The sequence below is a fragment of the Cavia porcellus genome, unplaced genomic scaffold (assembly GCF_034190915.1).
Source record: "Cavia porcellus strain 051 isolate PalLab524CR breed Dunkin Hartley unplaced genomic scaffold, mCavPor4.1 scaffold_31, whole genome shotgun sequence".
NCBI lineage: Eukaryota > Metazoa > Chordata > Mammalia > Rodentia > Caviidae > Cavia > Cavia porcellus.
In genome coordinates this window covers 32,958,918-32,973,047 of record NW_026947514.1, presented here as the reverse complement: position 1 = coordinate 32,973,047, position 14,130 = coordinate 32,958,918, and the positions used below count along the sequence as shown (strand labels likewise).

At 45.2% G+C, this 14,130-nt stretch overlaps 1 long non-coding RNA gene across 1 annotated transcript; it reads left to right on the top strand.

The window, feature by feature from the left end:
* The first annotated feature begins 10,270 nt into the window (after window positions 1-10,270).
* LOC134474148 (uncharacterized) lies at window positions 10,271-13,907 on the top strand. Its single transcript, XR_010044793.1, has 2 exons — window positions 10,271-10,539; window positions 11,931-13,907. It is a non-coding gene; the product is annotated as an uncharacterized LOC134474148 (long non-coding RNA).
* The last annotated feature ends 223 nt before the right edge of the window (window positions 13,908-14,130 follow it).

Below are 14,130 nucleotides of genomic sequence, written 5' to 3'. Positions count from 1 at the left end.
AAGCTAAATCTGAAGAGGTCAAAGATTCTCTGGTCAGTCACATTTCACCCAACTATATTTAGCAGCCTTAGGTCAAAACAAGGTTTCCCAAAGATCCAGGCCCTGTGGAAGTTGAAAATTCTGCCAAGATGGAGGAATGCAGCGATCCCTGTGGAGAAAGAGAGAGGTTCCCTCCTCTCAGCAGGTTGTCTGTGGCCAGTGAGTCGCCTACCTGCTCCATCTTGTCTGCATCTGACCACATTGGGTTGCTCTGCTTGTTTGCTGCTCCATCCCCACCTTTAGTATTGAACCTATTGAAATATTGAGGTGCCAATTCGTCCCCTGGGCCATCGCATGCTGTGCTATCTATTTATTTATTTATTTTTGGTCTTTTTCATTTTTATCGGTACCAGGGATCGAACTCATGACTGCCTGCTTGCAAGGCAGGCGCTTATGCCACTGAGCTAAATTCCCAGCCCCGATGCTGTGCTATCTACTGCCCCCGTGTCAGAAGGTGGGGGGGGGGGGATGGAAATGGAAATGTGTGACAGGGCACCCTGGATATTATCCTGCACAAACCCCCTCCTCTGCTACTTCTCTCTCCTGAGAGACCACGCCTCGCAGTGTCCCTTCTGCCCCTTCAGCCCCTTGCGTGACTGCACCAAAGGGAGGTATCTTTTTGCTCAGACACACCGAGCTGCGTGCAGTCTTCCATGAGCCTTCACTTTCTGATCTCTGTTGCCAGAATCCTTTAAAGTTTGAAAAGCGGAGATGTTTTCCTGGTTTTCCAGGCTGCATTGGCAAAATAACAAAGAGAAATTTGAGTGAGGGGCCAAGCTCGAGGTTTTGGCTTGATCCCAGATTGCCCCTTAGGGCCGTGCCATGGGAAGGTGACCTCCACACAGCCAGCAGAATGCAGAATGGACACTCAGTGTCCACTGCTCTGTTGCTCTGCTCTCCAGGCAGGATACTGGGTAGATAGAAACCAACTTTTAAGTTAAAAGATGAAGCCAGAGCTTCATTCAGTGATTTATGGCCTTGGCCAAGCGTTCCAAGACTGCAGAAAGAGTTATTACTGGCCATGTTCCTCACGAGTCACATGCGTGAAAGGGAAACATCAGCTTTGTCAGAAATATGCTGCCTCCCCCATCTCCATCTGTGTCTGTGGTCAGATTCTGGGTGGAAGATGCCGGTGATAGAGCTGGGTGTTAGGGAAGAACACTTTACAACCAAACTCGGTCACCCAGCAGTGGCAGGCACCAAGCACATGAACAGGAAGCCTGGGGCAGTCAGAACAGGGTGGGCCAATCTCCCATTAGCACAGCCCCAGACGTGTTTCCATAAATGAATGGATTATGCACGTTTAGGTTTGCTCGTTTGTAATTTTTAACTACTCAGCACGCTGAGTTTGTAATTTTCAACTCTACTCGCTTCTGGTTCCCAGGCCTCTGCTTCTTCTTGGGAAGCCTCATGCCGTCCCTGCACTCTGTTTGTGAGGTTCAATCCAACAACATCACCCCAATTCTGGGTGACACAAATGATCCAAGCTTAAACCAATCAGATGTCCATTTCTCTTGGGCACAGTGATTACCTGGGGAATGGACGTATGTCCGTCACAGCCAATGAGAGGTTTTCCCTAGGACTTCTCTAACGACACACATCCTCTCACTTTGACTCTCCTAACTGAGAAGTATAAAACCGTGACAGCTGTCCCTTTTTCTGGCATATGAACTCTGACTCTAAAGCCATCAGAGCAGAGAGCAGGGCAGAGAGATTGGGAATAGCCAAGTCCTGGTGACATATTTTTTAGTACTGTGTCTGCTACTAACTCTAATTCTGAATCTTTCCATTGTATGAATCATTGGATTTCCCTTTTGCTAAAGCAGTCAGAGGTAGTTTTTCTGTCCTTAATAACCAGAAAGCCCTTATATACAAATGCTCTTCAAAAATATCTCTATAGTTAAAATGGAACTGAAGGAAGGAGTCAGGCCAGCACTCAGCCTTTACTTTGCAAGCCTAGATACAGAGACAGAAGCTTATTTTCTGTTTCAATGTAGAGGAGCAGCACCAGGAGGGCCTCTGATAGGGAGGGGACAAACTCTAGACAAGAAGTTCCCCCAGTCAAGGTCCCCTTTTTAGAACTGAAATTGCTAAAAGATCAAACCATTTATAATGAGTTTCGTCTTTGTAACACCTCACTTTATGTATTTGCTATAATAAATAGTGCTACTATAATGAAATGTCAATCAATTTTGTATTCCTTAATAGTTTATGCCCAGCCAGGTATGATGGCACATGCCTGTAATCTCAGTGCTCAGAAGGCTGGGACAAGAGGATTGCCATGAGTTTGAGGCCAGCCTGCAATACACAGCAAGAGCCTGCCTCAAAAACAATGAACAAATAATTGTTTAGTCCTTTTCCTTACAAATAAATAAAAAGTCTATTAATCATGAATAACTTTAATGTAACCTGCTTTTCTCCTCACTTCTAGTGTATTAGTCTAAGTTCCCCAGGCAAATGAAAACAGTAGGATCGATTCTCTCTCTCTCTCTCTCTCTCTCTCTCTCTCTCTCTCTCTCTCTCTCTCTCTCTGCCTTCATGCCTGCCTCGGTCTCTGTCCCTGTCTCTATCTCTATGTCTCTACACAAGCAGACACCATCAGAGGCTTTGACCTGGGTCATCATCCCTAAGCCCTAAAGAACAGCCTCAGAGAAAACTCCAGATGTGAGGGCAAAGTGCTACTCTGGGCTAACAGAGCCCGTGACTTAAGCTTGTTTGCAAGGAAAGACAGAGAGGGTTTGGGGCCCAAAACAGTGCTGGATCCCTTCTCTTTTAGTTGAAGCTGAAAAGAAGTTATGCTTGCTAGAATCCAGAATCTGTTGAGGGTCCCTACAACTCAAAGTTTTGCGTGGCAGAAAGCCTACCTAGCCTGCTGGGTGGCGTGACCCATGACTATGGGTGGGACTGTTTGGTATTTTCATACTGATGGAAACAGTGGCCTTGTTGATCTCAGAGTCCCAGATTAAGCTGATTTCACTATTTTTAATCTCTCTGGAAATAAGCAAAGAAGAGAAGTCTAATTACAAACAGACCAAACTTTACATAGGAAATATGCAGGTCCCCTGAGGCACCTAGAAAGTGTCTGAAACTCTCACTGGCCCCTGCCTCCCTGAACCCCCCACCCTACCCCCAGAGCTCCAAGGCTGCAACCAGGGAGGCCTGAGGTTGCAGGAGGGCTTGGGAGCGGGAGTCCAGCCTTGGCAGTGGCCATAGACCGGCCAAACCAGCCTGACCAGCCAGCCTGCTGTGCCTGGGGCAGGGGTTCAGGATGAGAAATAAGAAGATGTTTAGCCCACAGCTTGCACCATGGCTTTGGGAAAGCTCTTTGTTCTCTTTCCCCCATTATTTTGGGTTTTCTGGTCTTTCTCTATTCTCTGCTTGTCAAATTCCAGACATGGGAGGGTTTTAAACACTACCACCAAACCCACCACCCACACACAAAAGCGCACGTGCAAACACACACACACACACACACACACACACACACACACACACACACTTCCCATCCCCACTGCATTCCCATCGCAATCCCATTTGCTACACAGCCCTGGGATTTGTAGCCAAGTGGGGCCCAGTAACAGCTTTGAAACAGTTCACATGGCCCTGGCCTTCCCTAAGAGCTCCAAAGTTAAAGTTTCAGCCAGAACCCTGGGCCTTGCTGGCAGCTGTGCTTCTGGGTCACTGTGGGAGGTGGGACAAGGCCCCGTGGCCTGCTGTGCCTCAGTTTCCCTGCTTGTCAGTTTGGACAACCATGACCACAAGTAATTCTGAATTGTCTGTCTGCTGGTGGGATCCGGCACTGCGGGGGAGAGGGGGTGGCTCAGATTCATAGCATGGAAGTCCCAGAATGAGTCAAAGAAGAGAGAGACCAAAATAGATTGGGAGCCCAATGCTCAGAAAGGCAGCCAGAAAAGATTAGACACGCTGCCAAGAGAACCATTCCAACGACTTTGCTGAGGGCGCTTGCTCAGAAACAGCGACTGTGTTATTGTAACTTCCATGGGCCAGCCAGACCCTTCCTAGTGACAGGAAGTTTGGGACTGGAACAGTCCATGGGCCCTGCTGTCGCTGAGGTCACCCTGGGAACTGGTGCTCTTCCAAGGGAAATCAGCATGGGGTCCCGGGGCTTGGCGGGATGGCTGGACAGATGGACAGTCTTTGAGTGAGACCATCATGGTTATGAGGCTGGGAGGAGTGGCAGGCGCCCCTGCTGCAGCTCTGTTGGTGGGAGTAAGCCCTTCTTTATGGGACATTTCTGCTGCAAAGCCCTTCTTCCCTTGATTCTGGGTCTCACGAATTCATATTCAGGGCAGTAGGCCAGGAATACTGACACGGAAAGCCAGAGAACTGCTTCCATAGTTCACATTCCCAGAAGCCCCCAGCCCCTAGTTATCTCCAGCAATGGCTTTTCTTCTGTCATCCTGACCCCTCCCATCCTCTGTCTCTTTGAAGGGTCCATCTTTACTGCCTGGCCATTGGCCCCTTTCGATTGTCCTTTCTGTTAGGTTTATTCTACTCTTATCTTCCATTGAAGGGCTTTAGGCAACATGCCAAAATTTGATTATCTTTACCAGCAACGTGAGCTAAGGTCAGAACTCATGCACTTATAGATAGGGGATCCTAAATACGTTTCTGCACTGAAGATTCTTTCTTCTCCATCACTGCCAGCCCTCAACCACCCTCCATCTCCCGCTCATCTCTACTGGAAACACTATTAGGCAAGGCGAGCCAAGCCAAGCAGGTGTCTAGGGGCTTTCGACCCTCCAAGGGTTTCTTCTGTAGCTACCAGATTGTACCCTGGTGCTGGCCAGCTCCAAGCGTCTGCCACTGGCCCTCCCAAGATGCTAGTCTGTGGAGACACATCCCAAACACTTGATCCATCCCCTTCCCAGTCCAGATCTGTTGGCAAAATGAAATTCCCTGCCAAAGCAGGGGTACTTATCATAACTTGACAAACCACCCATGGTGGAGTGGCCAGTTTGCTACTCTACTCTACTTGGTGGGCCAGTGTGAGGAAGAGAACAGCAGGAAGAAGCCCAAGGCAAATGTCAGGTTCTTGGACAGACCATTGCCAGCAATGCATCTTTATCAAGAGAATATCACAGAAGAATACACAAAGCAGCTTTGAAATCCCTCTCCACCACCATCCTATGATATAGTGTTGTCCTACCTTCCCAAGCCTTTCCTCCACATGATTGTACCTTGAGCAAAACCAAAATCCTGCTGTTTCCTGCTTTATCTTTGTCTTTGTCCTTGCTCAAATCCTTCCCCCAGCCCAGGACATCTCTGAGAGGTCCTGCTTCAGTCTTGCCCGCCCTTCAAACTCTTCCTCTCCCCAGCAAACTTCTGGGGCCCTGGAGTCTACGTGGTCTCTCTTGCACCACTTGCCACACTTTTGTCAAATCTGTACAGTCTGGTTATTTGTTGAAGACTGTCTTATATGCTTTTTGCTGCAGATGTGTTGGCCTTCATCTCTCTATTGAATCTCTATTTCCCCAACCTGGACCCAGAATTCTTTCTATGTGACAACAGCACTCTATAGTTTTTTTAACATGCTAGGGCCTTCAGCAATACTTACTGGGTGTCTAAAATGGAATTTAAGTGACCAAAAAGATGGATAGCAAGCAAGAACTAGAGACATGTTTAATGACACTGAGTAGACACAGACGGTTCCTTCTTGGGGGCCGTGGTATAACATGTTTTCCTTTCTAGGCAATCCCCTGATAGTCCTAGAATCACACACAGGCTCAGGGGAGGTGGTGGTTGGCTGAACAATGTCTTACAATCAAAGAAGACCATAAAGGCAAAGCCGGAGGAGCTAAACAATGTTAGCTTTACAACTCCAGGTGATGAGAATGGTATTTATAGACTGAGTGAATCCCAGAGGCTAATATTTTAAGCTGGACATCCTGAGACCCTAATGTTTTGTTTTTATTCTCCTCCCCATCCTTCCCTCCTGGAGCCCCTGAAACTTTCCATGTAGTTTGTACAAAACCATGAATTCTCTATTGTTTCTCAATCCTTACTCAAGCTAGGGAAGGATTTAAAAACTGTTTGGCAGAAGGGTGGTTTACGATGAGTGGAAAACATTCTGATACCTCCATGGGACATGTGCTGTGACACCAAAACATCCATCAGAGAATTTAAAGCCCTAGGTAGAGACAGAGGCCTTCCGAGAAGTCTACAGGCAACAGGACTGGGGAAAAAACAGTGGGCCTGCTCCACCCACAGGTGGACCCACCTTAGCACAGAGGTTCTGCCTAGTCCAGACACACTGCTGAAGACTATCTTCCCCGTAAGCCCTTCCTCATATTGGATGATGGTGACTGAGACAAATCAGATAGGAAACTAAAACTTCACTATTTGTATGGCCCAGAAAAAAAATGGGAAAATCACTGTTTTCCTTCAGAGCCATCTAGAAAGTATAAGCCAAAGAATAAATTGCAAACAGTTACATAAGCGTCAGGGAAGTGCTGTGGATCACATGGGATGGAAATAACCAAGAGGTCATTGAATTTACCTCCCCTGGGGCATGGACGGCCAGGATGCAGCATCACGCTCCCATCAAAGGGTGTTTGGTTCATTACCTGGCTCTTGCTTTGCCCTGTGGATCATGCTCCTGATTAATCTCCCACTTGGCCCGATGTTGGGCAGCACCCACAAGGCTTAGTCCTCATGTGAAGGATTTAAATCCACAGCATTCTCTCCTGGGGGTTTTTTGTTTGCTGCAAGTAAGCAGCTCTAGCTGTTCATCCATGGTTCACACAACTGTGCTGACCAGTCCTGTGCCCTGCCCCGGCCAGGCTGAGCTTGCACACACTCCAAAGCCTGCAGCAACAAAAAGCCCAGGTCCAGCTTTTAGAAGCTGCCAGTGAGGCTGGAGATTTAGCTCAGTGGCATAAGCTCCTGCCTGGCAAGCACAAGGTTGTGAGTTCAATCCCTGGTTCCAAAAAATAAAATATTTCTCTACGAATGGACATATATATTTTAAATATATATAAAATTCATGTTACATTGTTTGTATATAATACATAATTATATAAGGAAAGAGGAATATAGTTTTTCATATATATTTATATATGAATATATTTATGTATTTAACTAAAATTTTCACATAAAATACAAGAAACCATCAACTTTTCTCTTAATTCCTACTGTAATGTCTATTAGTTATAAAGGAAAATCAGAAAATACCTATAAGCTAAAAGAAATTATGAAAGTCTCATAAATCATCACTATTCCAAAAAGAGCCCTTTCACTTGCTGTGTGCCCTTCTCATTGATTCTATATCTCCACACACAAGCACGAATAATATGTCCGGTCGTGTAGAAATAGACCAGGATGGATAGATGCTCTATCTTTCTTTCTTTCTTTTTCCTTTTTTTGTTTTTTAGACAGAGTTCAGGCTGCCCTTGAGCTCACTTCGCAGCGCAGTTTGGTCTGGAACTTGTAACAATCCCCCCTCCTCAGCCTCCTGAGTACTGGGATTACAGGCATGCACCACACCTGGCTAAAGGCTCCATTTTGTAAGTATGCCTGGCTACACTGAGGAGCACCTTATGCTATGTATCCTTCTCTCATCCCCCCGGAGGTGATCTCAGGCTGTGCCAGTCCATGGATTAAGTGTTCCCTTCTTGCTGTGGAGGGGACCCACCAGGGGTTGTGGAACACATTACTCTGCCTTGAGGGTCCATACTTTTTTTTTTTGGTAGTACTTGGAAATGAACTTAGGACTTTTGCACTGAGTGATATCTCCTGCCCTTTTTTTAACATTTTATTTTGAGATAGTCTTATAAGGTCTCTGAGACACCCAGGCCAGGTTCAGACTTGTGAACCTCAGATTCCCAAAGTGGTGGGATTATAGGCATGGCTTGAGCCTGGTGTCCTTCCCTTTCTAATCCTTGCATGTGCAGGTGCATTACTCATTGTTTTTCACCAGATGAAAAGTCTAGGTTGAATACCATGCACATACAAAAGCATTAGCAACATTCTGGCAGCATGCAGAACCAGTTAGGTTTCAATGGTGACAGCCCCAAAGCCTCAGGCAGGTCCTCTTGAGTCAGTGTTACTGCCACAAAGCCTCTCTGCAGTGTCTCCAGACTGGCAGGATGCCATCTGCACACACAGAAGTAGAGCTCATTGGCTCATTTGACTTCCCCTACCTCCTCCAGCTGTGTCTTGATCAATTCTCTACCTCCAACTTCACAAGGTGATTGATGGCCTTGCAGTTTGGTTCTGGTGATCACATGAGTTTACATAGAGGAAGGACTGTTCAAATTTCAAAGCACTGTAAATATACAGTACCCTACACTTGAATTTAGAAGTGATTTTGTGTTCCACTGATGTGCTCAGTTAGACAAATCTTATTCTCCACATGGCTTATTGTCCATCTGGCTTATTCTCCATGCTGCTGGCTCTTAATCCTATCTTCTGTGTTCACTTCTTCCCAATAGTTAGTATCTCCTCTTTATGACTGTCCCTCAGGCATGCTCCTTCCTCTTGATATTCCTACTGATACTGTAGATATTCCACAATGATCTTCCTTCTGGAGCACCAAGAGTGTGGGTCATAGTAGTATACTGGTAAATGTTAACCTTGGCTTTCCAGGTGTAGATCAGATATCAATGTTGGTTGATAATTTCACTTGCAATAATGAATAAGAGAAAAGCAAAGCAACAAAATGTCTAGTCAGGAGGTGCACATCAATGATTTGGTCAGCAATGGACCAGATATGTGACCATAATCCTGTAAGAAGGAGAATCTAGTCCATTTACACTTATTGCAATGATCAAGAGAGTTTCAGACATCTTGATTTTTCACAATTATCTACTGCTTTTATGTTTCTCCTTCTTCTTTTTATTCTATTAAATATTTTCTTCATTTCTTTTTCCCCTATATCAACTTAGAAACTTGCATACAAAGATTCTAGATTCCAGCTATAGTAGTATTAAAATCAATCTGATATTCTCAGGTTCATATTCAGGTTTTACAAACTACTTAGCTTTATGACCTTAAGTAAATTACTTAATCTCTCTGTATCTGTTTCCATATAATGAGTTAATAATATTTTTAAAAGATTGTATCACCTACTGGCTCCCTAGTCATTTTAGTTTAAATACACTCTATGCTGCTCATACATAATGAAATCATCTAACAACACATTTCTTAGAACATATCCCCATCATTAAGCTATGCACGACTGTATTTTAGAACTTCATTAATTTTTCCATGGTGTGAGCACTTCTTTGAAAATTAATGACAGTTTTTGAAAACTAGAAAAACATTATCTCAATATTTTGAGTTATTCACCATGTCATTGCTACAGACACAACACACATTTACACTTAATATATTTTATTAATATTTTCTCTATCATTTTCTTAGATCTAGATTATCAACAAAACAAAACCAAAAAATCAAACCCTGAGAGTACAGTCTGCCAATTTCTGTAGAGTAAATATTCATGCCATCGTTGATTTCAAACCACCATATGATGTCACTGTGTGTGGAATTGGGCAGAGGTTCACAGTGGCTTACCAATACAGAGTATTGCAACTATGTGTAGCTCCATGTGGCAGATATATAATTCAAGAAAACAGATAGTAGTACATTGTGGTACAATACTTAGGATGTGATCCGGGTTGTTTTGTTTTGTTTTTTAGATTTATGACTTTTGTTTCTAATATCTCATTTAGCTATGTTTAGCATTTAATTTTTAATAACAATTGTGTTTAACAACCACCTTGCAAAATTTCTGAAAACTTATCAGCTTTCATGAGGCATCTAAAACAAACCACTGATCCTCTCCCCATCAGTTCTGATGGACCTTGTACCATCAGAAGGCCACACCATTCATTTAGTGGCCGCTACTAGTCCAGGTCCACACCAGTCAAAAGAACATTCTTTAGTGCTCAGCTTCCTCAAGTAAGCAAGGTCAACAGCCTTAGTTGACTTAATGATCTATTTCTTTCAACAAACTGTGATTTCTGAACTCTAGTCAGATACCTGAGTACCAGTGTGAGCAGAGAATGAGGCCTGAAGGTGTCCATGATGTAATATACTAGGTTTAAACTTGGCAAGCAGATGACATTGTGAGAAATGGACTTTCTTAGGCTGATTTTGGGAGTTTCGAGTGTTGTTTTAAGAGTTAAGCCAAGGCAAAAAATAACCCTTAGAACACATCACTTCACAGTTGGTTGGCCTGGAGAAGTTATTCTGGGATATCCAAGTTAAAGATGCCTCCTAAAACTCCAGGCAAAGTGGAACTGGTTTTGGGCTTTCTATTTCTGTCTGTATCACTGACTTGCTGTGCAAACTCTGACCATTTAGTTCCCTGGCGGGTTCCTCTGTTTGTCCTCTGGCGAAATCAAGCCAAATCCTTTTGTCAAGAGCCTTTGCACCTATGGGGAGTGAGAGGAGACAGCTGCTGAAGCTTACTGGAGGGCCTGGCATGCCTGCATCAGGTGTTCTTCATCAGTGGAGACTCTGAAGGAGCCAAGGGTAAGTGGAAACATACAAAATGACTCTGCACAAGTTTTAATGTAGAAGAGGAGGAATGGAATAGGAGAGAAGAGGGCCTCTAAGCAATGTCTCTTGAAAATGCTGGGTCAGTGGCTAAGTTGTGTCCATTGCTCACTCCAAGGGACAAAGTGTGTGTGCACAAGATGAGTCAACACAGAACAAAGGGCAGGCAAGATGGGGTAAGTGGTGCCTTTCGCCAGCTTGGTCAAGAAGGGAGTTTCCTGAGCAGGGAAAGACTGTGATCAGTTACAATCCCAAGGCCTGCCTGAACAATGATAAGGGAGTGGGCAAAGCTGAGGCCATACCAGCCTCCAACTGCCCATGAGATAGCATGACCCATGAGTCTTTATCAGTGTGCATTGTGGCTCTCAGGGTTCCTAGCCGGCCTCCTCCCTCAAGAGCACTAATTGATCCTTTGGACGAAGAAGTGTTAGAAGGATGGGATTGCTGCAAGCTGCTTCACAACTCCGGCTGAGCCTCTGCTTGTGTCCTCTCGCTCTCATCATCAGCCTAGTGGGCAAAGACACTGCCTGAGCCACCAAGACCTGCAGGCATTAGATGTCTCTCTATCCAATTCACAACTGATACTCAAACCCATCACCTGGCCACCAATCCTATGCTTTGTCTACACCAATCTGTGTCTACTAAATGCAACTAGCTAGCTCATCTTCCCACCCACAGGCTAGATGCCTTTTGAAATTAAAAATCATTTGATCTCCAGAAAAACAGGAAGGCCAGTTGCACTCATCAGGCACTATAAACGAGAGACAATCTCTTCCAAAAGTTCTCTGGGAAGCCCAGGGACTCAGAACTGCAAAGCCAGCCAAATTTGTATTTTCCCCTGTAAAGAGACAGACAGTTCCTCCCTGTTTAGAACATATCCTTACTCATTAAGCTAGTTCCATGTTTTCTAATAACTTTTGCTTACACCACAAAACTGTCATAGATTATGGAAACACAAAGGCCCTGGAAAAAAAGCCCTGAGCCCCTGGAAGTCATTATTCCTTCCTTTAGCAATTGCTGAGTTAAGCACCATAAATATGGTTCCATCCTGCTCCCTTCTCCGGCTCCTCGCCTCTCTCCCCCACCCCGCCGTGTGCGCACACACGATCTGTTGGACATATGTTCAGAGGAAAGCAGGGCCATGGGGGTGGGAGAGAAGATTCACATGGCGTGAGTCAAGAGCTTGAGCGTTAAAAAGTGGAGAGAGGGTGGGGAGTTTGCAGCCCTGGAAATGGAATATCCAGAGGATTTATTGCCTTTGAGTATCTCACAAGTCTTTTATTTTTTATTTTTTTTAATGCATAAAAATATGTTGCTTATGGTTTTTTCTTTCCTTTTTTTTTTTTCTTTTTTCTTTTTTGGTATAGGGCAGTAAACAAGAGCTCTGAAAAGGGAAGGAAGCCAGGAGAAAGCCAGCTCCATTAGTCACGCAGCTGCATATCCTGTCACAAAGGACCCCAGTTGAGTAATCACCCAAAATATGCCTGTTATTTTTTTTCTGTCACCAAAAAAAAAAAGAGTGAGGCCTTCAAAAATGTACTGTAAAAAAAGAAGAGAGAAAGAGAAAAAAAAAAAAAAGAAACTGGTCTCTGAGCCCCAGAGGGAAAGGGAAATAAAGAACAAACAGGCGTAGCTTCTCAGCGCTTGCTAACCCTCTCTCCGACTTGTCTTTAAAAGAAAACATTTTCCAACTGTTCACGGCCATGAAACCCACCAGGCCTGGAGGAAGCTGGCTTCGTGGGACATTTGAGAGTTCTTGGAGATATGCGGTGCCTGGTACTGAGACAGACAGCAGCAGTAGGAGACAGTGGAAGGGAGCAGTGTGGAGACAGGAGGGAACATTAACAGGAAAGGGCCAGGCTAGTGAACAAGTCCTTTGATGGCCCTTACATGCACAGCTTCCCTACGAGCATCAGAGGAGCCCAGCAGGGGTCATGGACATCAGCCAGAGGCCAAGTCTGCTTTGTCCTAACCTTTCCTGATGGCCTCAACAAAACGGACATCATCTCAGGCCTCAGCCTTGACAGTGGCGTTTGAGTCACAGATGAAGGACAGTGGGTTTGACTCCAGGGCAGTCTGAAGAGCAGGACCTGGGAAGGACAAGCTGGTCAGAGCTGCCTACAACTGCAAATATTTTCCTAGATGAAGCTTCCCAAACCCCAGGATGTCGGGCTTCTAGTGAGGAAACTGAGACACAGAAGGGAGTCCTGTCCAGTCACTGCCACTGTCCCATCCTTCTAGTCCTCTGATTCTCAGGACCAGGCCTTGGAGGGGAGGGCTTGGTCCAAGTCCAGAGTGTTCTTGGAAAGTCATGCTTTCCTTCCCACTAACATTTTGATCCAATCAGAGCTATCCCCAGGGAAAGGGGCTTTTAGTTCCCAATTGAACAAAAAGTAACAGGAAGCCTCCTCCCTAAGAAAGAAAATCGGAGACTACTTAGGGGGAGCAAGACAGACACACTCTCCCTTTTGCTTTCCGGCTCTCTGGATCTGTCCTAGCAGGAGCAGTTAAAAGAAGGGCTTTTCCTGGGGTGCTTCCAGGGACTTGGGCCCTAGCACTTGGCTGTTCAGCCACTTTGGGCCAAGATAGTGTCCCCACCATGGTTACAGAAAGGCCAACATTTACCCAAACCAGGGCTCCCTTCAGCTCTTTGATGCCTTGGGTCCTGTCTGAGGCCCAGTACCAAAACCAGTCCCAAATCTCCCAACCTGTCCTGCCTGGGTTGTGCCTTCCACCAGAAAGCTCATAGGCACCCATGCCCACCCGAAGGATTCTTAGAAAGAGGTTGGTATGGCTTGCTGTGGAGATCTGCCTGCTCCTGGAGGGCGCACTCTCCTGCTGGCTGCCTCGCAGATTCACTGTGGAATTTATGTGACTTCAGCATACTTGCTCTGACCATTTTCCCCTCACTTCAGGATTTATCGGCAACAGCCTTTAGTGGCTTAATAACAGGAATCCACTCTGGGGAGTTCATCATTAGGTTACATGGTCCTTGTGTGGACATCACAGAGTGACTTGCACAAACCTACACAGTACAAGTCAGTCACTTGGTGTGGCCTTTTTTCTTCCTCTTTATTCTTTTTGGCAGTAACAGGAATTGAACCTAGGTCTCAGCACTGGGTTGTGTCCCCAGTCTCTCTCCCTTCCTTTTTTCTTTGAGATAAGGTCTCACTAGGTTACTGTTGTACATGCAGGGCTCAAACATGTAATCTCTTGCCTCAGCCAGTAGGGGATTACAAGCATGCACTCTGTGCATCCTTTCAATGCAATCAAAACATGCAGTAAATACAAGATATATGAAACTGCTGTCCGTGTAACATGGCATACCATTTTATAAGTAGAAAGAAGACATATTAGGAGTTAGGGATTTAGCTCAGCAGCATGAGCACCTGCCTGGCAAGCACTAGGTTGTGAGTTCAATTGCTGGTACCCCGCCCCCCAAAAAAAGCTTGAAAGAAGATATTTTAAAATAATGATAAAACATAATATATAAGGCTCAGTAGAGTGCTTGCCTGCTAACATGCACAAGGCCCGGGGTTCAATCCTCTTGGAGTAAAAAATAAAAAG